Source organism: Diabrotica virgifera, chromosome 8, assembly GCF_917563875.1.
Source record: "Diabrotica virgifera virgifera chromosome 8, PGI_DIABVI_V3a".
NCBI lineage: Eukaryota > Metazoa > Arthropoda > Insecta > Coleoptera > Chrysomelidae > Diabrotica > Diabrotica virgifera.
In genome coordinates, this window is record NC_065450.1 from 123614670 (window position 1) to 123642497 (window position 27828).

The following is a 27828-nucleotide window of genomic DNA, read 5'->3' on the forward strand; positions in this document are numbered from 1 at the left end:
TATGTATATTGTAATATTTGTGTGATTACTAACAATAAGATGTAGTACAAACTGTTAAATTCACAACCACAACATCCCTTTAGTAACTACAAACCCCATCTCGATAAGTGTTATTAATTCATTGGTACAGGTACAATTAATTCATTTTTCTTTTATATCCTTTACTATAACACATTAAATTAGAGATGTCGAGACACTGCAGTGTACCAAATGGCAAATCAAATTATGCAACTTACTTTAAAATATGAACAGGCCCAAAGTACATTCTCTTTTCCCAAAAACGATCACCTTCGTAATCAGTGGATTAGATCTATTAACCGTGAAAATTTTACAGTAACTGCTAGTTCAGTGGTATGTAAAAAACATTTTGATTCGACCGACATATTGAAACTGACTTCTTTACCGAAATTTGACATACCTGAAGTTGAAAGAGAACGCAATCCCAAGCATTTTTGAAAATCAACCTTCATATTTATTTAACCCAAAACCACCAACAAGAAAAAATCCTGAAACTAGACGTGCTGAAATAAGTCTCTGGGAAGAAAATATTGTAAAGGAATTTGAAAACGAAGACCTTATCGTAGCTTTCAATCAACTTGTACAACATGTTAGTGAGAAGATTGAGTTAAAAAACTGACAGATAAAAGTTGTAGAAGAAAGGATTTGTAATACATTATTAAATATTGACAGTCACTGCAGTGATTAGTGCATATAAGTTATTTCAAACATTAATATTACGAATTCAAACGAAGGAATTACTTGTATCTGTATATATGAAGGACAGCCCACTGTAACCTCAGGATTTAAAATGGATTTTACCATTTTTGACTGTATATTATCGTGCTGGTCACAACTAGAAAATCTGCTATCCAGGTATTCTTTTTGTTTGAAAGCATCAATGACAATAATTTTAAAATTACTAAAATATGTAGTGAAATTGACAGAGTGATAGAAAATACTGATATAGATAAAATAAAGGGAACTTTGGCTTTTGTGAAAAATCCGTTATTGTTACTAACAGAAAGTAGGCAAATATTCTCTACCATCAGTTCTTTTTGCTCTTACCATATATAAGCAGGCAACGTCATGTTATATCATTCAACAATACTTAAATTTGCCCACTAAAAGATATTTACAAATGATTACATCATCTTTTCATGTATCTCCTGATGATCAATTAGAAAATAATTATTTGTCATATGTAGCATCAAATTTGAATGATCGAGAAAAAGTAGTCGATTTACTTGTAGATGAAATATATGTAAATCCCGGAGTTCTTTATCACTCACAGCAAATTACTGGAGTTGCTGCCAACAATGATAAACAATTAGCCAAAACTATTGTGACGTTAATGTCATGCTTCTGTCATAAATATGTCGTATATATAACAGCGCTAACAGGCCTTATAGGCCTACGGCTTCTAAATTCTGGATAATATTTCTCCATTCTTTTCGGTCCTCTGCACTCTTTCTCCAGTCCTTCACCCCGATTTCTTCCAAATCCCTCTCTGCAGCCTCAATATTAAATCATAGAGATATAAATCATAGAGGTATATATTAACATAGAGGGAGCCTACCTTCCGCGCTTCCTGACGACAAGATCTCTGTGACTGGTTTTCTGCATCTCCTTCTAACACATTGTATCGAGAATCTATAATCACATTCAGTGTGAATATAGGCACGGAAGAGGAGGACAACTGTAGCAGCTTTACTATGCGTAAGAGTGAAACAGCACTAATCCAAATAAAAAAGATGGTGTCGTCACTTCGCTCTGAATGACACTCTCTCTATGCTAATATTTAACTCTATGATATAAATAATAATATAAATATACGACACATGACAGAAGATCGAAACAAATGAGAATCGTTGAAAAGCTCTATTATCCTATTATTATTTTTGTCATTTAAAATGCCAATACAATGTATGTGTTTATAAATTTATTAACACACTGAGAATAATAAAATCAGACACCAATATAATGTATTTTTTATTTATAAACTTATTAACAAACTGCAGTCCAATAAAATAAAATTATCAACATTAACCTTATGGTGAATTATATTTTAAAACAAACACGCACACACACAGAATTTTGTTGTACTAGATTTGCTCCTGGTTGAAAATGTACTGCCACAGTTTGTTCTATATCAATATCAATAGCATCTTCATTTGCTAGTATTTCAAGGTTTTCTCTATTAACTACTGCAACAGAAGAAGAGGTCCAGGTGACCAAGACATGAAGACTCAGGGATCCACAACAGAAGCAGTTCAAAGGAGAGCGTGCAACAGTGGAACATTGGTGAAGAAATGAAATATATTAAGTGAATGTATTATAAATATTATTAGGGCAATAAATGTATTTTTTTTATTTTATTTTTTTATATTAACTACCTAGACTTTTATATATGAGCCATTCCACGAACATACGCCTGTTTAGGATTACTTCGACAACGAATATTTTACTGTGCAACATAAGAAGTACGAAAGTAAATGGCGCTAATAATTGGCTCCAATAAACAACAATGTAATTTGCAATTTACTTTCGTTCTTCTTATTTTGCACAATAAAATATTCCTTGTCGAAATAATCCAAAAGAGGCGTATGTTCGTGGAATAGGCTATATTAACTTTCTGCCTAGTAAATCTGAACTAGCCTTTATTATTTTTTGAACAAAAGGTAACCTGCATCTGATTCCACATGTCAAAATAATAGAAAATGTTCTTTCACTAACAATTCTTAAAGCAATTATTAATTATACAGCACTTCAACTGCTGGCTGAGGAGTCTGCCATTGTGTCATTGGGTAGTTGATGACTGGATATTCACTCCCCTAATAATACATTGTCTATAAATTCCTCATTTTATATACCCATACTATGCAAAAGTATACTATGCAACTTCTAAAATAGCTATTTCTAATTGTACTGCCATCAAATACTGTGGACTCTGCCATGTAATAAGATGATTATTAGGTTGTAAGATGATTGTGGTATTCTTCAAATCACAAAATAATTAAATTTAACGTGTTACTCCTTTCACTGATCTTATTTTAATTTTAACTTTAACTAGTAGGATCTTATTTATCGGTCACCACTGGTCACTTGGTCAGAATCTTCTAAGTTATTTTTATATTATACATACATATTCTTAATGTCCTTTGTCAAAATAAAAGTTAAAATACGTTTTCGATAATTCTCTTTTATTAGTCATGTCGTTTATTTTTATTTAAAGCATCTTTTAACTTTGTTTTCGCGATAAATAACTCTCATTATTCTGCTGTGCTGAAATTGTAAACAATGGGACTATCGGACTACCTTAAACAGCTGTTGCGGTGTTGCCTTTCTTAGTTCACGGCTTGTAAGCTTTAGGAGGCTGTGGTCAAAGAATACATATCTCCCAAGAACCGACCATAGAGGTATATATTGACATAGAGAGAGTGTCATTCGGAGCGAAGTGACGACACCATCTTTTTTCTTTGGATTAGTGCTACTTCACTCTTACACATAGTAAAGCTGCGACAGTATGATAAACGTCATTTTTAAGTTAGGAGAAGTATGAAGTTAGCTGATGTCTTTCGTGTTATTTTTATTTTATTTAGTCACTGTTTACATTTATTTGTAATTTGTAGATGTTTTTAGACAAATATTCTGTTTGGTTTTGTTTTTGATTGTTAATTGTGCAGCGAAATTGTGATAGTAAATTAAATATAAAGTTGTTTATCGCCTACAGAACTGAATTATCCCATAGTAATTATCAGTTTGTGTCAATTTGTTTAAAAAAGAAAAAACATCTTTCCTTGTGTTTGACCGACTTGTAGCAAGGGCTTTCTTGTGAATCGTGTAAATTGCGGGAATAGGACAGACAGGGATAAAATCCTCACTTTTTACTGTTCCCAAGGCTATACATTTCCCCCAGCAATACATTTAAATGAATTTTATCCAAACAAAGGCAGGAACATTGGATAAAAGCAATAAGGAGAACAGACCTCAAATTAAAATATGAGAGTATACAGTAAACATTTTATAAGTGGTAAGTTTAAAGTAATTCAACTAAGTAATAAGTTTTTGAAATGTCTACAATAATAATATACATGTACTTACCAATTCGGTTCTAGTTTAGAACAAGGGTTATGTAAAGAAAATCATGCTTGATCATGTAAGATATAGTGTATTACAATATGGTTAAATGCAAAGCTTAATAATGCCTTAATGCATATAGCCTGCCTAAACTGTCCTTAAATCTTCTTTAGACTTTACAAATCTAACAATATCTGCGCTCTGCATTAGTTCATTCAGCTTGTGGTTCATTTTAATTCTCCATGAACCATCTCTACAATGTGTTGGTCCAAATATGTTCCTTAGTATTTTACGTTCAAATATTTTTAGTCGATTTTCATTAGTGGTTGAGATGGTCCACATTTCACATCCATATGTGACCACTGGTGTAATTACTGTTTTGTAGATTCTAAGCTTATACTCACGATTCAGTAACAGTAACTTACTTTTCATTAAGTCTTTGTATGCATAAAAACACTTCTTATTACCGATAAGAATCCGTTGTTATATTTCTTGACAGGTGTTGTTGTCATTTTTTATTATTGAGTCTAGGTAGGGAAAAGTGGAGGCATATTCGTAGGTATGGTTGTCTACCTTCAGATTCTCATGTGGATTCGACTTTGTGCACTCCATATAGGTATTTTTTTTACTTTCATTAATATATAGACCAAACATAGCAACTTCCTGTTTCAGCTTTATAGCTTTTTCGCTTAATACATTTTTGTTGTGGCTTATTATGGCAATTGTCCTTAAATAATGTTAAAATACTCATGTGATATTTTGTCATATTTGTATGATTTTTTATGGTATACAATTTAGAGTTTTTATTTATGTATTTGTTGTTTTTAGGAATAAACACCAGCTATTTTAAATGTAGGAAAAGGAGAAACTGCTGGAACCTAACTTTACACAAATGTTTTTGACTATTGAAGATTTGGATAAACAACAGAAGTTACTTTGGGCTATAGCTATGTGCAGATTTATTTCATTGTGGATTACTATGTTTATTCTTTTTAACTATACTTCCTACGTTGTTTGTGAGATTAATATTATTATTTAATTGATTATATTAATATTTTGTAATAATAATCAATGCTTTGGTTTAACAAATAGACAACTTAAAATAGAAAAATGCTTTATTGTCATGGAAAATTGTACAATTTATACACAAAACTTACAAAGAGTCATAAAAAACAATAATAAACTAAAACAATAACAAAAAAATGTTAGGATATAAAGAGACTAACGCTCATAATCGTATTGAAGGTTTTTATATCCTCTTTAAATCCTAACATTTACACAATGTGCTCATACCAGCAACAAGTTTTTATACTTGTGTATTATGAGTCCTATTTGAGAGTACCAGTGGTAATGCAATAGGTCTATAATTGCAGGCATTAGATTTTTCACCACCCTTATGAAGAGGAATAATGATGGCTGTCTTTAGGCAGCTCTAGAAATTTACCTTTCTTAAGGGGCTATCCTAGTGTAAAAGTATGAAATTCATATACTTTTTTGGGAATTTCTAAAATAAAAAATACTGTACCAATTATTTTGAAAATTTGCATGAACATTTGTTATAAAAAGAAGTACATGTGAAACAATTTTCATAAAAAAATATTGAAAATTAAACGATTTATTCGCCATCTACTGGCACAGTGAAACTAAAAACATAGCTCCACTGCTGCAGTGATTCGGACTAAAAGAGATCCTGAAACATAAAATATCAAAGTTATTATTGAAATATAGGTTATTTTCTATACCATCAAATAGGGATTTTTTTAATCGGATAAAAAATGTCAATTTGGCGGTTTTTGAAACTGAAAATGTTCTAGCTAATTTAAAAAAAATTTCAACACTTTGTCATTTTTCCAAAAATGCTAATTGATGGTATAGGACATAGGAAATAACTTATATTTCAATAATCACTTTGCAATTTTATAATTCAGGATCTCTATTAGTCCCAATCACTGCAGCAGTGGAGCCATGTTTTTTATTTTCACTGTGCCAGTAGATAGGGCATAAATCGTTAAATTTTCATTATTTTTTTTTATGAAAATTGTTTTACTTGTACTTCTTTTTATAATAAATGGTCATGCAAATTTTCAAAACAATTGGTACAGTACTTTTTATTTTAGATATTCCCAAAAAAAGTATGTGAATTTCGTTCTTTTACACTAGGATAGCCCCTTAAAAGAGTCGTTAGTGGGATGAGGACTCCCAACACATTTTCTGGGAGATTTTTATGACAATTTTTATGGATAGTCCATCAGTACTACAGGAAGATTTGCTTTTGATACTATTGATTGTTTGGATCAGTTCAGATTAATCAACTAGTCTTATAAATAATGAATTTGAGACCTTTCTTGAATTAGGGAGATAGGAAATCGGATCTTAACAAAATTGATCTCTTGTGACAAAATAGTTGATGTTATAATTTTACTCACATTAATAAAGTATTCATGGTCTGGAAGGGAAAATGTTTGAGCTGTGTGAGTTTGATTTCGAAGATTGTTTATTATGGACCAAATTTCTTTTGCAACACTTAAAGCTTCTCAGATGATTTTGATAGTATAATTTTTTAGCTGATTTTTTAAGTTTTAAATAGGTTGCCCTGTACTTAGTGATATATTCAGTAACAGAGACGTTGGTAGTAAATTTCTTGATGTACAGGGTTATTCACTATATTTTGACCCCCCCCCCCCATATATATTTTTGACATACAGTAGAACCCCGCAAATCCAAACTAACGGAAATTGAAATTTTTTTAAAAAATTTAAGACAAAAACTTAAATACATGTTTATTATATAGAGTATAACCAGAAAATTGAACAATATTGGATTAGTAGGACTTTGACATTTAAAATTTCTTAAAAATAAATACGTAGGTACTTTATATGTAATGATTATAAAGGTTGTGTGTGTGTGTGTGTGTGTGTGTGTGTGTGTGTGTGTGTGTGTGTGTGTGTGTGTGTGTGTGTGTGTGTGTGTGTGTGTGTGTGTGTGTGTGTGTGTGTGTGTGTGTGTGTGTGTGTGTGTGTGTGTGTGTGTGTGTGTGTGTGTGTGTGTGTGTGTGTGTGTGTGTGTGTGTGTGTGTGTGTGTGTGTGTGTGTGTGTGTGTGTGTGTGTGTGTGTGTGTGTGTGTGTGTGTGTGTGTGTGTGTGTGTGTGTGTGTGTGTGTGTGTGTGTGTGTGTGTGTGTGTGTGTGTGTGTGTGTGTGTGTGTGTGTGTGTGTGTGTGTGTGTGTGTGTGTGTGTGTGTGTGTGTGTGTGTGTGTGTGTGTGTGTGTGTGTGTGTGTGTGTGTGTGTGTGTGTGTGTGTGTGTGTGTGTGTGTGTGTGTGTGTGTGTGTGTGTGTGTGTGTGTGTGTGTGTGTGTGTGTGTGTGTGTGTGTGTGTGTGTGTGTGTGTGTGTGTGTGTGTGTGTGTGTGTGTGTGTGTGTGTGTGTGTGTGTGTGTGTGTGTGTGTGTGTGTGTGTGTGTGTGTGTGTGTGTGTGTGTGTGTGTGTGTGTGTGTGTGTGTGTGTGTGTGTGTGTGTGTGTGTGTGTGTGTGTGTGTGTGTGTGTGTGTGTGTGTGTGTGTGTGTGTGTGTGTGTGTGTGTGTGTGTGTGTGTGTGTGTGTGTGTGTGTGTGTGTGTGTGTGTGTGTGTGTGTGTGTGTGTGTGTGTGTGTGTGTGTGTGTGTGTGTGTGTGTGTGTGTGTGTGTGTGTGTGTGTGTGTGTGTGTGTGTGTGTGTGTGTGTGTGTGTGTGTGTGTGTGTGTGTGTGTGTGTGTGTGTGTGTGTGTGTGTGTGTGTGTGTGTGTGTGTGTGTGTGTGTGTGTGTGTGTGTGTGTGTGTGTGTGTGTGTGTGTGTGTGTGTGTGTGTGTGTGTGTGTGTGTGTGTGTGTGTGTGTGTGTGTGTGTGTGTGTGTGTGTGTGTGTGTGTGTGTGTGTGTGTGTGTGTGTGTGTGTGTGTGTGTGTGTGTGTGTGTGTGTGTGTGTGTGTGTGTGTGTGTGTGTGTGTGTGTGTGTGTGTGTGTGTGTGTGTGTGTGTGTGTGTGTGTGTGTGTGTGTGTGTGTGTGTGTGTGTGTGTGTGTGTGTGTGTGTGTGTGTGTGTGTGTGTGTGTGTGTGTGTGTGTGTGTGTGTGTGTGTGTGTGTGTGTGTGTGTGTGTGTGTGTGTGTGTGTGTGTGTGTGTGTGTGTGTGTGTGTGTGTGTGTGTGTGTGTGTGTGTGTGTGTGTGTGTGTGTGTGTGTGTGTGTGTGTGTGTGTGTGTGTGTGTGTGTGTGTGTGTGTGTGAGGGCGCGCGCGCGCCAAAGAGATGGCATTAGACAAAGAGTCTTTTTGCCACAGAATTTTGTTATAGATATGTTTAAATTTTTATCTTAGAATCATTTATAAACTTGATTAAGATATTAAATATAGATTTGTCAGAATAAGATAAAACATTGCTGATGCTAACTGGAAGGCTAATGTTAAGGTTAATTAAACCTAAATATAAGTTTTGAGTCTGATTCCTATGATTAAGACAATCAAAGAATACATGTTCAGATCCCTGATGGACTCATGGTTACAGGAACAGAAGGGAGTTTCATAGATTCCAATCCTATGTAGATGCTCTGGAAAAAGTCCATGGGTAAGTTTTAGCCGGGTTATTAATGAGGAATGTACTTTGTTATAATTGTAGTTAAAATGAGGTATACATTTGGGTAATAATGGGTGAATAGAAAAGTAATGATTTCTTGATGTCTGCTGAACATCTCTTATAAAGGTTAAACATAAATTTACTTCGGTTTTCTCATAGTCAGGTTACACGTTTTGCAGGAGAGCTTTGAATTACTAGTTAGGCTGACTTTCAGATAATCCGAACTTTTCAGAATCCGAACAGGCTGTCCCCCCAATTAGTTCGGATTTTCGGGGTTCTACTGTATACAACATACTAGTGATGTCATCCATCTGGGCGTGATGACGTAATCGACTATTTTTTTAAATGAGAATAGCGATCGTGTGCTAGCTCATTCTTCTTTTTGTGTCAATTAATTTAATTTAAAAAAATTCTTTGGACACTCTGTATAATTAATCATGTTAATGTTTATATTACTGAATATGGAATTGAATAACCTTTTAAATGAGCTAGCACTCGACCCCTATTCCCATTTAAAAAAAAATAGTAGATTACATCATCACATCCAAATGGATGACGTCACTAGTACGATATACAGGGTGTTTGGTAAAGAATGGGCGATAGCTTAACCTTAGATTCCTGGGGTTAAAATAGTTTGATTTAAGCTAACTTACCTTAGTACGAAAGTTGATAATAACCGAGATACAGGGTGTCAAAGTTAAACTTTTATTTTATTTATTCTTGAATATTTCCTAACAGGCATGGGATAATAACACTAAATTTGGTAAGCGGGGGTTTTTTGGGACGAGAAAACTAAATTCGCCACCAAAAATGATATATTTTCCAAACGGAGCTATATACATCTTTCAGCACTCATTTAATACGTTCAATTTTTTTAATCAAAATTTTTATTATGTTAATATTTTTATTTAAAAAAGTATACTACATTCATCTCGCTAAACTTAACTGTGTTTGAGATAAACGCATTTTAAGTCTGTGATACATCATTTTTTTCAAAAACGAAAATCATAAACGTCAGATGGTAGTTGATTTAAAAAATGCGTATCATCAAATACCAATTCATGAATTTGACAAACCATTTACAGCTTTTGAGGAAAGTGTATGCCTTTACCAATTTTGTTGTATTCCTCTTGGGGTGACCAATGGAGTATCATATTTTCAGAGAGCCATTGATTATATCAATAAAAAAGAAAATCTACAACGGGTTTACGCTTATTTAGATGACGTAACAGTTAGTGGTGAGGATCAAGATAGCTATGATTTGAATTTACAGAAGTTTTTAAATGCCGTTAAAAAATATGGGTTAACTTTAAATCAAAATAAATGTCACTACAATCAAAAGTTATAAATATGTTGGGATATACAATATTGCACTTCTATGCAAGTAGTTCAGAGATAAATAATAATCATTTTAAAATCATTTGTGTAAATTCACAGTCAATAGCTAACAAAACAAGTGCACTTGAGCTAATTTTAAATAGTAACTGTCCGGATATTGTTTGTGTTACTGAGACATGGTGTAATGAATTAAGTGTAAATAGTATTAATTTTGAGAATTATTGTCAAGCTGCCTCATATAATAGAATTGAAAAAATCCACGGTGGTGTCCTGATATTTGTCAGACAGTCATTGTCATTTAAAGTACCAAAGTATTTAAATAGTTTAGCAGAAGAAGTTAATTTCGAGTGTTGTTGTATAACCTTCAATTTAAATGTAAGTACATACTGTTTGATAAACATATATAGAGCACCCAGTGGTGATGTAGAGATTTTCATGAACAAATTATTTTTAGCGTTAAACTATTGTTATGATCATTTTAAATATGTTATTGTAAGTGGTGATTTTAATATTAATTATCTGAGTGTGTCTCGGGAAAAGTCTTTACTGAATGACATTATTGAAAGTTTTAATTTAACTTGCCAAAACTTAGAACCTACTAGGATTTTTACAGATAAAAATGGCAGAACAACAAAATCTAAAATTCACTATTTTATTACAAATTGTCCCCTACCATATGAGGAAACAGTTAGAGATTTTCATATTGGAGATCATAGTGGATTGGAACTTATAATACCAAATGTAATTTCAAAAGCAAATCACCACACAAATGACATTTCTGATACTATAACATTTAGAAATTTGTCTGAACCAAATATATCAACATTGCAAACAAGGTTGAATCTTGATGATTTTAAGGGTGTTTATGAAAATCTCGACAATATTGATTCTGCTTATACTGATTTTGTAAATATTCTATTATATCATATTGAAATATGTTGTCCTATGGTTGTAAAAAAAATAGGTCAAAATAATAATAATAACTGGATCTCTAAAGAAATCTTGAAGATGGGAGTTGATTTAAAAAACCTTTTCTGGTTGACAAAAAATTCGACAGACCCTGATGTACATTTAAAATATAGAGAAGACAAAAAGAAATATACTCATAAAATTCAAGAAGCAAAGAAGCACTGGTTCCAGAATGTTTTTCATAACAAAAATAACCATCAAAAGCAAAAATTTATTTGGAAAACAGTTAATATAAAAACTGGAAAAAAAGGACAGTATAATAACATAGAAAAAATCGAGCACTCAGGAAGTTTTATAAACGATAAAAAAGAGATGGCAAATGCTTTCGGCATATTCTTTACATCATTTTCAAAAAATGCATTAAATACCAAATATGGGGATTCACAATTTAAAAACTATACGACTTTAAATGTTGGCCAAACATTCTACTTCTATCCTATAGACTACAGCGATGTTGCTGAAGCTGTTTCATCCTTAAAAAATGTAAATTCAGTGGGTATTGATTGCATTTCCACAAAGCTAGTTAAACATATGAGCGTATACATTATTCAACCGTTAACTGATTTAATAAATAAATCTGTGGAGATGGGTGTTTTTCCCACTGATTTAAAGGTTGGTATAGTTTCCCCAATATTTAAAAAAGGAAACAAAACTATGTTAGAAAATTATAGACCAATTACCGTACCAACTGTCTTGTGTAAGGTTATTGAAAAATGCATTCATAAAAGGATGTTGTCATTTCTTAGTAAATATAACATAATAAGTTCATATCAAAATGGGTTTCTTCCGGGTAAATCAACTGAGAGTGCATCAACCACATTTTTTAAATTCATTTATAATTCATTAGATCAGAAGAAGTTTGTTGGAGCCCTCTTTTTTGATTTAACTAAAGCTTTTGACTCTATAAATTTAAATGTAGCAATTTGTAAACTAAACGGCCTTGGATTTCGAGGTAATTTTTTAAAGTGGTTACAATCATATCTAGAATGTCGACAGATGTATGTCAAAATCGGACATTATCAATCAGATTTGTATGACGTTGATCTTGGCGTTCCACAAGGATCAATACTGGGTCCTTTGTTATTTCTTTGTTATATCAATGATATGCCCAAATATATGAGTACGGAAAATATTTTTTTATATGCTGATGACACGACTTTAGCGACATCTGCAGAAAATGCTGAGGAATTGAGGTTAAAACTCAATACCTTAGCCCATGAGTTTACGTCTTGGTGCGAAAAAAACTCCTTAATAGTAAATTCGAGTAAAACAGTATGTATGCAATTTTATATAAAAACTCCAATTAAGGAAAATTTCTCTATCAAAGTCGACAACGATTTTATCACTTTATCTGATACTACAAAGTTTTTAGGACTACATCTTAACAGTAATATGAGCTGGGAGGCACATATTAATCATGTATGTTGGAAAATTAATTCTGGATACTATGCTCTTTTGCAACTTAAATACTTATTCACAACGGAACAGATACTTAATGTTTATTACGCTATCATCTATTCACATTTGTCATACAATATTGTTCTATGGGGCAGTGCAACAAATGTCTCAAAAGTTTTTATAGCCCAAAAACGCATAATCCGCTTGATTTTTAATTTACCATATGGACATACGTGTAGAGACCATTTTAGAAAATACCAAATACTTACTGTTCCCTCAATTTTTATATACAGAAGTATTCTGTACACAAAAGCTAATATTTATTCATTGACATCAAATTCAGATGTACACAATTATCGTACTAGACAAAAAGATTTCTTTAGGGCTCCTAAACATTACACTTCCATGTTTGAAAAAAGCCCTAAATATAGCGGCATAAGGTTTTTTAATCAGCTCCCATCCAAAATAAAAAGTGAGGCAGATGATGTTGGAATATTTAAGAATAAATTGAAGACTTATCTCATTGATTCATGTTTTTATAGTGTCTCGGAATTTATGTCTTAGTATGTTGTTTCTATGTTTATGTGTATGTTTATATTGTATAGGTAGTCTTTAACTTTTCTATTTTTTAAATGTCTATATTCTTTACTTTGACATGTCCTATATTATGTAAATAATCTGTAAGGATGAATAAAGTATTATTATTATTATTATTATTATATGGACAGTAATTAATGAAAAATAAATTCTCATTGTTGAAACAGATACATGAATGAATTTGCTATTGCTATCATGCTGAGTCAATCTGGAAGACCCGTTACTTTTTTCTCACGTATCCTCACAGATTCTGAACAAAAAAAATTTATGAATTTTCAAGATTTCCATGCTAAGATACTTCCAGTCAGACAGGGGGACTAGCTCTACTTATCAAGAATTTATTAATTACCTACACTCTAAAGGAATATCTTCAAGTAGAACAACACCATATAATTCTGAAGAAAATGGTTAAGTTAAAAGATACAATGGAGTTATATGGAAAGCAGTGAATCTAGCATTGAAAACCAGTAATTTAGACATCACTAAATGGAAAAATGTTCTATATACCTAGGGTTACCATAATTTATTAAGGCCAAATCCGGACAGGGGTAGTCCAAGGAAAAAAACATATCCTTGCCCTTGCCTTTTGACACCCCCAAAGTTAGTGCTGGTATTATCAGCACAAACGCAAATTACTTTTGAATCAATAAAGTACTTTTTAATACATTTTAAAACATGTTCTACTAAAAGATAGATGTTTCACCCGGAAGTTCATCAAAAAATAAAAGTTTCACGTTGACACCTTCATTTTGCTTAAAATAACGAACACATACCGGAGTCAGTTTGATTTCGTTTCTGTTTGAACTATAACCGTAATAAAATTTGCATCTTTGAGTTTTTCGAGTAATTTGTTAAATATGTTTTTTTTAATATTTTTTTTAGTAAAGAAAAAAATCCGGACATTTCTCATATCCGGACATGTCTTTCAAATCCGGACGTATGGTAACCCTATATATACCAGATGCTCTGCACTCTATATGAAGTTTACTGTCTACAGCAACCAATTGTACACTTTATGAACATGTGTTTACTTATCAATGAAGATCAACTAGCAGAAATTCTATTTCTTCATGAAAGATTCAGACACAGTATTACTAAGAAAATTTGTATGAATGAGTAAGTTTGATCGTTTAGTTGAAGAGGATTATCTTTTAGAAGCCAATGCAGATTATGCCTTAATACAGTATCTAAACGGAAAGAAAAGTACAGTTGCAACGAAGTACTCAGCTCCTAGAAGTGACCTAAAATTATTGAATCACAATAGTGATTAAGATGAAAGTCCAAATAATACACTAAAGAATTCCACTACCAAATCAATATCAGATGAGACAGAAAATTTACCTGTTTAAGAACCGAATCAAGTCCCTGATGATAATCATGAACCAATATTAGAAAATTCAGATTTTCAATCTAGCCGTAAATAAGCTAGAACTAAAAATAAACTAAGATATTTCCAATTTCCAGCATTTTGTTCAAAAATAGAAATAGGGCTGGATTAAATTATTTGGGTTATGTTGTCTTGTCACTTGTCATAATAAATAAAGAAGAAGGTAATTCTCCTTATTTCACTTGCCGTCCCGTACCCCCACTTAGTTTCATGTTATGTTTCTCGATACATTGTGCTAGAAAGAGATACCGCAAACCAGTCCAAGAGATCTTGTCGTCAGTGGTGGCGGAGTGAAGGCTCACTCTATGTTAATATATACCTCTATGGAACCGACACAAACGGATTATCTATGAACTAAATTTTTATGCGCATGTGCCAGATCAGCCATTTCTCAATTTGTATGAATAGCAAATAATTTTGGTGACATTTGTCTTGTACAGGATCGGCGTTTGTTGTCACAGTTGTTTGTTTGGCTTGGCTTGGCGTTAGTATTTTGTTTTTGTATCAGTTTGTAGCTCATAATATTTTGTATAGACTTATTTTCTAGGTTTTAAGTTTAGTTTTTACTTTATTTGTTTTATTTAATAAAAAAATCAGGAGCATACTGTAATGCTACATGAATCATTTTTGTGGGGTTGTAAGTTTTATATATTAACAAAGAATTCACATCTGAAGATTCACAATGTGTCCGGTAATTTTCACAACTGTCACAGTTACTATGCCCATTAAGTGATTTTTAAGATATCCACAAACATAAGTAAAAGCATTTTCTGTGGGAATATTTTCTCTCCTGTAGCTGGTGTCTGAAATAGGTTTGGTTGATTTTGTCTATCAAATATTGTTATTTAACATCCAGTAAAACTTGATTTAAGTCATTCATGCAATTCATACTTCCTGAATGTAAATATGTTTACCAGTGCAAAGCCCTTGAAAATTTAATGGTGTTGGGTTACACAATTACCAACCTGTTGCCTGATACTGCCAAAAAGTTTTCTAAACAGTATTTATTTATGCATCTAGTTTTTAAATAAATAAAGACCAGTTTTGCCAACATGTCCCACAACTATTAATTGTTAATAGCCTACAACTATTAATTGTTATTTTCCAACATTTATGCAATTTAATTCTTTTTGAGATATCTTGATTATGTGAATTAATTATTTTAAGCTTTTTCATGAACTATAAACTATCGTATAAAAAATTAATTTTGTATTTATTGGGATTTCACAAAGAATTTGAATCTAAAATATCATACAAATTCTCTAACCTTTCTTTGACCTCTACTGTACCAACCATAGATTTATAATACTCCAACTGCATCTGCAGGAAGAGCACTTAAAGTCATATTTTATATGTGTTCATTCCACAAGCCACGTGCTGTGTTTAAAAAGTTGAGAATCCAATACTCACAAAAACTTCCATAAAGTACTTTTATCAGCAAACCTAAATTAAATTTAATAAACTATGTTTCATTAAATTGTTTCTGTAGTTTGTATAAAACAATAACTTAGGTCAAATATATAAAACAATTTATGACTGACTACTTGAAATTCAGGAGTTTCAGGAGTAACATTATACAGTACGTAAATCGTTCTGCTGGACATAGGGAATATACATTGAGATCATTGTGGCAACTACGCTGACCTGTGTTAGTTGAAACTTCTGTTCGAGTACGAGTTTCTGGTGGAATAGAACTGTTAGAACGAATAGAATGAGTGATTTTGAATGCAAGGTAGTCCATAAATAAATCAAAAACAAAGATTATGACCGATGAATTAATAATTTTACTTTAATTTTTAAACTATCTTTTATTTAAAAATTAATTTCCAAATTAAACAGTCACAGTTTTCCCATTAGGTCAAAAATAGCTCTACTACAATGTCATGTTTTGACGTTTATTTGTGTCACCCGAAATGAATTGTCAATTTTGAGGTTAATGCCTCTAACAACTATATTGTCATTGAGAGAGCGAAGTTGCCACAATTATCTTAATATAATACAATGTATGTATTTGTGTATCTAAATATATACAATGTATGTTCCCTATGTCCAGCTGAACGATTTACCCACTGTATAATTTAGCTAATTCAAAAAGTTTGATCCAATATCACTTAAAATTGTTTCAACATTCAAGTTAATGCTTGATAATTGACAATACACTCTTCATAATAAGTTTACATTCTCTTGATTATACTTGCGTTCCAACAAAAAAAAACTAAAGACTGCTTTCATATGGAATATAAGCTTCTGACCATAATGATCAAAACGTTTCCATATATTCTTAAAATACGTTAGACTTTAGGGACATTTCATCGATACATAAAATGCAGACTTGTCTTGTTCTAACATTGTCCGTGATGATATTTTCCAAATCGTACGTTCGCTATCTTTGTCATACAACGCACTCAGTCGAACAGAATGTAGTGACAAGAAGTGACAAACAACGCTATGAAATATTTGACACGGCTTCAGGAATATTTGCTTTGAATGGGGTTTGTATGTTGATTGTCTAGTCACAGATTGAGTTGTTTATTAAATAATATTGATTGTGTATTTGATACATAATTGATTTAAGGCGTGAAATTAATAAAAAGTTATTTATTGTTTATTATTTATGGAAGATCCAAGCAGAGAACGAATATAATGAATTAGGAAATACCTCGAGAAACAAGTAATTGGTCCTAGGTTTTCACCCAAAGTAATTGAAAGTAGAACTGGAAGTCGATATTGGAACTCTTATAAACCGAAGTCCGATGTCAAATTTCTCATCTTTAATACCATCCATGGGTTATAAGCTTTCATTCGACACCTCATTTGTCATTCTATCTGTATTAGTAACTGAGGAGTTGTATTCGCGGTCGGACGGATATTACTTGTGCTATTGCGGTGACTTTAAAATAGTACTTCCGGTCGCATTTCTAAAACCGGAAGTCCTAGGTCAAATTTCCCACCTTTAGTACCATCCATGGATTATGAGCTTTCATTCGACACCTCATTTGTGATTCTACCTGGTATAGTGACGGAGGAGTTACATTTCCGGTCGGACGGACAGACAGTCTAGGTCAAATGTCTCACCTTGAGTACCATCGATTATAAGCTTTCATTTGACACCTCATTTGTCATTCTACCTGGTATAGTGACTGAAGGAGTTATATTTGCGGTCGAACGGACAGACAGCCTATTAGGTCACACCAAGTCGTTCAAATTCTGACCAACTTGTTCACACTTTTTCAAAATTGGTGAAAACAACAAATTATATTTTGTATCGTTGTATCAATATAAGCCAAAAAGAATAATTAATAGTGAATGTCACGCCACTATAATATATTTTATTATTGGTCTTTCAATGCTAAAATCAGGATAAAAAAGGTATTTTATCCATGGTTTTAATCAATATAATTCTCACCATTACTTTGTGTTGTATTTGCAACCTTTTGTAAATCAAAAATAATTCCACCATATTAAGAATGTCAACAAAAGCCTGCCCTGCATGCAACCTTTTTCTCAGTGCAACTAAAATTTTATTGATACACGCCAGAAATGTGCGAGACTTTTTTCAGTGTACTCGCGTGTACACTTGCCAACTCGATACTAAAATTAAGTACATGCTAACAACAAAAGAATCGCCGTCCGTGTCGGTTCTTGTGAGAGATATGTATTCTTTGCTGTGGTCTTGGAAGAGTGTTGCCATCGTATACGCTAAAAGCTGATTGGCTCCGCCATCTTTTGCTCAGATTTCCGGATTAATTTGGAAGGGGTAAACAGATGATCAGTTGTTTATTTTTCGTTTACTCTGGTTTAACCCAAGGTTGCCAGGTCTGGTGAAAATTCACCAGATTTGGTGATTTTCTAACCCATTTGGTGATATGGTGAAAACTTTTTTAAAAAGCTTAATATCTGGTGATTTTTTGACCTTATCTATATTATATTTTTTTATTTAAAAAGTACGATTATATGTTTTTTATTCGTTATTAAGAATTGCCTAATATTCATATAATACAAAAAGTCTAATTTTGTAATATAAAATGATCCGCCTCTGTGGTGCTCAACTGGGGATCCACCGAAATTTACGCTACTCTTACAAGTGTTCATGCACTTCGGATAATTTATGTCTTGGTTTTATAAACAAACCAGTTCAGTTAATATCAACATATCAATTTTCAATTTATCAGTTTTATCTTTCTTGTGTCAGCTGTAGAGTTTTAAGTGATTACTGTTCTTCATATTTTGTAGTTTTGTCACGTTTTGTGTTGGTTTGGTCATCTAAACTAAAATCTCAAAGGTTCTTAGGAACTATTTTTTCAATTTTAATTTGTATTAAAAATTTATTAGCATGAGCAAAATTACTAGGTTTCCAACAAAACAATTTTGTATAACACCCCGCTCGACGAGGGTCGTCTGTCAGGCCAAGTTTAAGACATAAAACGTTTAAGTTTTAAATAATCTACATTGTCGGGATTATCAGTACCTTTTATAAAAATGAACACCTACATTTTACATTATATTTTACAAAAAAAAAATCGTTTCATTTGTATTTTAATTATTGTTTTATTAGGTTTGTTCCAACCCTTCACATTACCGTTCTCGAATGGTTACGGGTATGCGCATGCGCAAAATTCTGCGCAGCAACACATTTTTCGTTACTGCGCATACTCATTACAATCTGGTGATTTTGAGCAAAATCTGGCAACTTTTTAAGCAATTGTCTGGTGATTTTTAGTTTTTTGACCTACCTCACTTAACTAGATAGATCGAGAAATATTAAATTACTATTACTATTATTCAGTTTGAAAAATGCCTTCCTCTAAGGTAAAAGGTTGCGAAGTCGATTGGGGAAAAATAATGTGAAAATGAATTCTTTCCCAAAAGAATCTGAACGACGGAAAGTGTGGATTAAAAATATAGGGTTAAAACAAGATCCAAACAAATATGCTGTTGTTTGTGAAGTAAGTTTTTCAAGTAAAATTAATTGAGTATTTGCATTTGATGCATTCTCTTTATAATATTTATATCATTAAAAAATATTGTATTCAATTTTTGAATGTTTAGGAACACTACTTCTGACATGTGGAAAAAAGTTAGACAAGATGGCAGCAGAAAATTAAAATGCAATGGCTGTACCAACAATACTTAGAGAACAAAGCGAAAGTATTTAATTATTTATATTGGTTTTTTGTTTATTCACTAATTTAACACCTATAGATATTTGTATAACAAGAGAGTGAAGTGCACCTTTTCCTCCCAAGAATAAAGTTTACTATAGTATTTTTACTACAAAAACGTTATTACCTAGGTCAAAATTTTTGAAGTAAGAGAACTGTCAAAACATTAGAATGTGACTTTTCATTATTGCTGTGTTTATAATAAACATAGCAATAAAGAAAAGTCACATTCTAATGTTTTGACAGTTTTCTTATGTCAAAAATTTTGACCTACGTAATAACGTTTTTGTAGTAAAAATACTATAGTTTACTACAGTAATCATTCAAGGGAGGAAAAGGCACTTCTCCCATGTTATACATTTTTCCACCTCCCTCAAATAAGTCATTTTTTCATTTTTAAAATATTTATATAACTGTTGATTGAATACATGAATCATAATTGAATACAGGAATTTGTGTATTCAATCAACAATAGAACTAACAAAATTTATTAGAGAACTAAAACTAACAAGTAGGTACAGTATAACTATCAAATTATTAATGAAAAATTTTTAAATCAAAATAAAAATTTACTGTTTTTACCATTTTGCAACATCTATAAATAAAATTTAAAATGTATGGATACTTACCTAATAGAAAATAGAGTAATAGTATAGGGTGTCAATAAGTTATTTCATCTATGCTATGACATAGTATAACGTCAACATTACTTTTACTTTTACTCCCTAGGGATTAAAAGTACTTCGTTTCCCTAGGGAGAAAAAAATATGACTATGCTCCCTACAATGAGGCCAGGAAATGTATACTTTGGATAGAGGTAGGTGGGAAAATCTGTTTTATTCAGTTATTGTGATTTGTTTCTTACAGACAATCGGTTTGTTCTAGCACGAGTTTCAAACGGTCTGAAAGCATTAGCGAATAGTGGACCAGCGCGAGTAGAGGGGATAGCACTCGCAACTGTATTATGTTCTCTCACTGAACAACTGTTTGCTGACTAGTTCGACTGTTTGCTAGAACAAACCTATTATTCAAACAAAATGTCCTCTACGTCAGACTGATCAGAATTTTAAAAATGTGTCATATCAATCAAATCAAAAAATTTCAAAAATTGTTCCTGTAACCATTTTTAGTGGAAATAATAACAGTACTTATATTGGATCAGAGAGCCACCCAATTCATTGTTAAAGTATGATAAACTAAAAGTTAAACAATTAGGCATGCACTTCATATTATATTTAATGAAATATAACCCACTGGTACTCATACAAACTTGACGGCAAGCAAATTCAACAAATTTTTCCTCATTTATTAGTTTTTCACTACCGTTAAGTTTGGAAACAAGCGCTGTTGCCAAATAAAAACATATACAGTCGGAAAAATGAAAGAATACCCATGAACGATCACAATCACATATTTTGTATTTGCTGCTGTTTTTTCATAAATAATAAATGAGAGAGATAGATTATTAATAATCTGAATAATATGTGATTGCTGTGATCGTTCATGGGTATTCTTTCATTTTTTCGACGGTATGTATTTACCACAGCAACTACAGGTGACACTGTTTCTCTTTGTCTTTAAGAGTGTGAAACAAAGATAACTACAGTGGGAAAAATAAAGAATACCCATGAACGATCACATCGATCACTTATTTTGTGTTTCCTATCTTTTTCTATAACCAGTGCTGTTTTTGTAACAATATAAGGTTCCGGTACACAATGGTTCCGGTACGCAATGTTCCTGGGGGTCTGGGGAGTGTTCATAGGGGGGTTCACCCCCGGGAAAACTTTTTAAATTTATCATCAATAAGGGCGTTTTAAAGCTATTTGGGAGCAAGGGAAGAATTCAGGAATTTGTCTATAATTTTGTTGATTTTTTAAATTTTTTGTACCAAGAGGTGCCGGTACGGCGTACCGGCGCGTACCGTCACAAAAACAGCACTGTCTATAACAAACGTTTATTATTTATAGAAAAAGACAACAAACATAAATTAAGTGATTGATGTGATCGTTCATGGGTATTCCTTCATTTTTCCAACTGTATCTGTAATATACGCTGAGCTCGTAGGTAGAGGGGATAATTAAAAAATCACGAGAGCCAGTAGTGACAAGTCTGTAAACCTTTACTGGAAATTTGACATAAATGTCAAAGTGAATAATTTAAAATTGAAATTAAAAACATTAATTAGAAAAAATATTAGTTGGTCAAAGCTGTGGTATATATTTTTATCTTAAGTATACTTACGGTTTAAATACTGAATTAAGTTTTTTTACTTGTTTTTTAAACTGTATACCAATATCTATTAAAAGTCTTGATTTTAACCAATTTAAGAGACAAATTAAAAATTATCTTCTGATGGGTGCTTTCTACTCATTTGAGGAGTACTTCAGATCTAAATTTTGTTTTGTCCTGTAATTTAATTAGTGTTTAGTTTTTAAATTTTAGTAATAGGTTTTTTTTTACTGAAGTACTGTCAACTTTTAATGTAATTTTAGACAGTTTTAATTATTGCTGACCTGTAAAAGTACATTTGTACATTATTACCAATAAATACTCTACTCTACTCTACTTTAATATTTTGTAATATCTAATTATAATTAGATATAAATCATCTAAGCGCCATCTACACGATAATTGTGAATGTATCTGAAGTAATAAATTAATATTTCATTAAGAGAACGTTAAAACAGTTAGCAAAATTTTTAAAAAATCGATTACAATTTAATTACTTTTTGCGTTGTAAATATTAAGCGATAAAATTAAATAATAAATTTAAAAATTACTGGTGAAAGTTAAATTAGTAATCCACTAGGAGCGACACCAGCGAAGCTCAGAGCGTATAAGTGGGTGCGTTTGGACAACCATAGCGGCTGACTGTCAGCAGAAATCGGCTGAGTGGTTGTATCCAGCTGTGATAGGGAAAGCTTAGTAAATCTCTCAGCGGCTGACTTCCAGCGGTGACGTCTGACAGCTACTGCTGGCTCAGCTGTTCAGCCGCTGTGGTCATCCGAATGCACCCAGTGTCAGTCATGTTTTCCTATAGTATAAAAGGCTTAGGTAGAAGGTTATGTAAGATTTTTGTTTGTTTATTTTTTCTTCTTCTTTTGTGGCCTTTGGAAGCTGTGCCCATTTGGCCAGCAACATTTCTTAAAATTAATGCCTAACTAAACCTACCATACAAGAAAACCATTACGAACCTAAACGACCAATCAAGGATACAGAAGGGAAAGTAAAGTTATCTAAAAAATAAACTGTTGTTAAAATATAAACTAAATAAATAAAATATAAATTGAAAACAATAATTTGACATTATAAATGTAACCTCCAATATTATGACAGACGTCAGTTACCATGACATCATATATTATACTCGTCACTAATTCTAGCCAATGAAATGCTTGCTGTAATAGGAATGGCATATCAAAAAAATCTGACTATTCTCTATATATTTTTTCAAATTTAGAATATGGCAACAAGGAGAAAGTTATGTGCATTCCTCATTGTTTGACTTTTCCTATATCTTTAGTATCAGGTCACCGTACAATACAAATACTTCCTGCAATGATTGGAAGTAATGCAGAACAAGAATTGAATTTGGAATCGCTGAGAAAAAGGATTGGTGTACAAAATAAGAAAGTATATAAAGGACAACAAACATCTTCCATAAGCGATCAAAATTGTATAACTGAAATTCAGGAAATAGATTCTGCTCCACCTTTAGGTATAAAAAATATTTTGACATTTTTTTTTATTTAATACACAATTTAATTTACCATCTGATCATGAAGCTATAAGTAAATGGTGTGAATGTTGAACACATGAGGGAGAAGCTGCCATGTGGCAACTCTCCTGTATAATATATTTTATATTAGTTCACATAAATAGTTAATTTATTAAGTCTGTTGGCCATGGTTTCTTCAGTCACCTTTCAAATCCAGGAGGGGTATTTAGCAGTCTTGATTCGTTACTTGGATGATCCGTTGTCCATCAAGGAAGTTTCTTGTGATTATTCTAATTTCTTCCTCTACCAAGGATGTGGCAGAGTCATCTTGTATAGGGTTTTGTTCAAGTGTAAACACTTTTTTGCGCCAGTCCAGAGCTGTCTGCCAGCGCTGTCTTGAATAGAAAGGTGGTCTATTTTTCATGCCACTGGCATTCCAGTGAGACTGGCACCAGTTTCTGGATACATGTAAACGTTACTTTATTTTATGTAAATATTATTTTCATTCTAGAATCAAAGGGAGACTCTTTTAACAGGTAAATGACGCTATCATTCTTTTTGTTCTAGAAAAACTGTAAATAGTATTTAAGGCAACGATTGTGAATGAGTGAGAAGTCTAATAAAGCCACGACGAGATACTGTATTAGAGTGTACGATTTGGAGGTATTTTTGATTAGATAAATTTTGTAAAGTACAATATAAATTAGATTTGATAATGTGTAGTATTTCCTAATAAATTAAATACTATTAAGTGTTTATTGTTCTTGTAAGTTAGTGTAGTAAATAAATAATATGAAGTAAGTCTGTGTATTTAAATTAATATAAGTGTTCTTATTTAAAAATAAATAAAGTCCATTCAAAATAAATATTAATGCCTAAAAATCAAATTAGTAAAGTCGCTCACATGTCACTAGCAAAGAAACTTGTCAGCTTTTTGTTTCCGGTTGATTTGGACAGGTTAAGAATTTAAAGTGGTAACACTACATGTTAAATCAATCATTTTAAATTGTTTACAGTATTACTTACAGTAGGAGATGTAACATACTTTTGTTTACCAGTATGCAAAAATAAAAAAATCTTTCATAGATATTGATTCACCACTCAAGAACTAACAAATTGTGAAGAGCACAAATATGCCTGTACTTCGTTATCTGTCCAGGGCCGATATCAATTGATTGTCACAATATTGTATAGGTATAGAATAATTCGTTTTATTACAATTAACAGTTTTTAGGTTTCCATACTTCTAAAGGAAAAACGGACCCTTATAGGCTCACTATATACTTATACTATGGCCAAAAAGCGGTAGTGAGAATAGAACACATAACATCAGAAGAAATAGAAATGAAAAAAAAAAGGTGTTCGACAAGGGTGTATACTTTCACCAATATTATTTAATATATAGGTACTCGGAAGACATATTAAGTAAGACAATGGATGAAATAAACATAGGCATTAGAATTAATGGCATGATCATAAATAACCTGAGATACGCTGATGATACAGTTCTTTTAGCCGAATCACATGAAAACCTACAGATACTGCTTACTTAATAAAGTGACTGCAGTAAGTGGAGAATATAGACTATCGCTTAACATAAGCTTTATTCCAGCAATGTTCCATTAATTTTATCTGTCTCTTCCACATTCACCAAGAAGAGGTGTTGAAATTTCTGATACATTTCCAGTGGATACATTACCAGCTATTCGTGATGAATAATGAGTAATACAGACTTAAAAATTCATACAGACCTAGCAGTCATTACTTAGCTTTTGATTAAAATTGACAAATCTAAACGCACAAGTGGTCTATTACTTTTCTGTCCAAAAAACGTTTATATGTTTTTTGTCATTTTGAATTAAACACCTATAAGTTCGTTTATGCTTTATGTTTCTAGCTTGATTCTATTTTTGAAGTTATTAGGTGCGATTGGGAAAAATGTTGAGTTTTTTATAAAACTAACAGTATGCACTATTGTGCACACAGACAATATAAAGTTAGTTGCTAAATCTTTCAAGTTACGTATCAGTGGAAATAAAGTGTGAACAAAATATATTGGTGTTTTTAGTAAATATATGTTTTATAATTTTTTAATTTGTGCTATTCTTTTAATGAAATTTTTTGGAAAGTAGTAAGTATTAAAATTTAATTTAATATTTAAATAAATTACAAATAAACTGTTTGTTTTGAATCTATTTATTTCATTGAAATAGTTGAAATCATATATACAGTAGACGCTCTCTTAACCAACCATGACGGGAGCTGCCCATAGGTCAGATAATCAAAAAGTTGGTTAAACCGAAAATCTTTAAAACACCCCTCAGAAAGACATTACATATGTAACTCTATTAAAAATATATATTATGATCTATAAACAAAAAAGTAGTATGTACATATAGTCTGTCCGCTATAACTTTTCCCATGGGTCACAATTCATTTTCAAACAAATTAAGTCAAAATATAAAGTGAAACGAATGTCGATGTGTATATACATATGTAATTAACAATATCACTCACAAGACAAATTATGAAACTTGTATGACCTCTAATCTAAAAATAGTATCCAAAAAGGTGTAGGGTCGGTCGGTTAAGAGGGCGTCTACTGTAAGTATAACTTACTTACATAAAAGTACACACACTATTTTTTAATCCATGTTTAAACACTGGTTATGTCACTAGTATTAAAAGAGGCACCTAAACTCTAAACACATTTTGCAAATTATCACAAAAACTAATCTTGTAAGTAACAGACCAGTTTAGCTCCAGCGTCCTCATCTGATCTTCCCCCTTTTCTAGCAACAGTTTATGCCTGGGAGAATCCACCTGTAGAATAACTGATAAATGCTTATACTTTTTATTAACAATAACCATACTAACTCCTTCCACGCTATGTATTCTGCTTTACTATTTTGACCAGCTTCTTATCTTATTCCCAGTATCTTCCACACATCCGAACCTAAATGACTTAAACTCATACTCTCACCTTTTCTATAGAATTATCACAATACCGTTTTAGCTTTTTAAGAAGCAAATGATATTTTAACACAATCAGTGTGAAACCAATTATTGCAAGCTCCACTGCAGCCCATCCATAATGAGACCAGAATTTTGTTTACAATGATTTGGTTCAGATTCATTTAGTTTCTGTTATGAATTAACGTCTTTTTTCTCCGAATCAATATTGCACTATCTATAGGCACTTCAGACTTTCTCAAAACAAGCAGTTCTAATAAAAGAACATAACATTAATTTAATCAAAATATGCATTTTTCAAAATTGCATTTTTTGCAATGTTTCTATATAACCTCAATCTTCTTTTTACAACTGACAGTTATGTAAAATTTATATTTTTGTGTGCGACTAAGGCCCGGTTGTACAATCGAAGTTCAACTCCGGCTCAGCGCCATTACCGAGTTCAGGGCAAGAAGTAAGAAGTGCGTTGTACATACAAAGTTTAATTCTTGATCTCGGTTTAAGCCCGGGTTCAGCTGAGCGGCCGATGTTCGACGGTTCAACGCTGGTTCAAGGATTTTTAACCTCAGATTTTTGTCATTGTCAACGGAAATCATAATATTTACACCTTAAAAATGAACTTCATTGAAAATTTAACTAATAATGAAGGATTTCTGGAAATGATAAATATTGTAGAAGGAAGGAGAACACAGAAACAGTGTAAGGCTAGAGAAAATCATTTTGAAAAATGGAATGATAATGAATTTTTGCAAAGATTTTGGAATGCTGGAAATGCTTGGCAAAGAAAGTGCTGTTCAGTTCACTATTTGCATGAAACTAATGCTCATAGAATAAAAAATCGAACAGATAGGTAAGAACGAAAACAAGTGGCAAATTTGTTATTGACATTTCAAGAACCATAGGCTGTATCTTCTAAGAACATGGTTTTTATTGCCTTAAATTAAGGTTTTGTGCAGTGAAGTGGACCCATATCACTGGTTTTAAGCAACAGGCTTCTTTTTGCAACTTATGGATGATTTTGAAGCAAATGTAGAAAATGATTTTGTTAATTTATTAAATTAAATGTACCTACCTACATAATTTATTAATAAATCTAAAATTAATTATATTTGTACCATGCTTATTTAGGTACATATCACTTTATTTAATAATGATTACAAACTAATTTACATTCTAAAATTATTTAAATACCCTACCTACTTCCCTAGAATAAGGCAAATATTAACATTTTTGAGTGAATTTGAAATCATAGCTGTAAACAGTTAAAAATATTTATGAGAAGGGAATGTGAAGATTGAATTAGTATCTTCGTTGGTGATAGTGGTTACGGAGTTAAGAAAAACCTAATAACACCCTTACGCAATCCTTCATCACAAGCTGAAATTTTATTTAATGAGGCAAAATGAGAATGCATAGACACAATTGAATGGGTCTACCGAATAACAATTGTTAAGTGCCATGTGATTCGTTTTTACGAAATCGAACAAAAACTAGTATAATGATAAATTTATACATTTAAGGGTTAGTTATTAATACAGTTTGTAACTAACTGTACTGTAAACTGTATTACTAATCCTTTTTTTAATGGCATTGACTGTATGTC

The 27828-nt window shown here is 32.1% G+C and overlaps 2 long non-coding RNA genes and 1 pseudogene across 2 annotated transcripts; all 3 read left to right on the top strand.

The window, feature by feature from the left end:
- Positions 1–2368, top strand: LOC126889833 (uncharacterized; annotated as a pseudogene).
- Positions 2369–3286: 918 nt separating this feature from the next.
- LOC126889834 (uncharacterized) lies at positions 3287–5188 on the top strand. The gene is made up of 2 exons (XR_007700184.1): positions 3287–4030; positions 4906–5188. It is a non-coding gene; the product is annotated as an uncharacterized LOC126889834 (long non-coding RNA).
- Positions 5189–19067: 13879 nt separating this feature from the next.
- On the top strand, positions 19068–23252 carry LOC126889835 (uncharacterized). The gene is made up of 2 exons (XR_007700185.1): positions 19068–19315; positions 19419–23252. It is a non-coding gene; the product is annotated as an uncharacterized LOC126889835 (long non-coding RNA).
- Positions 23253–27828: the final 4576 nt, after the last annotated feature.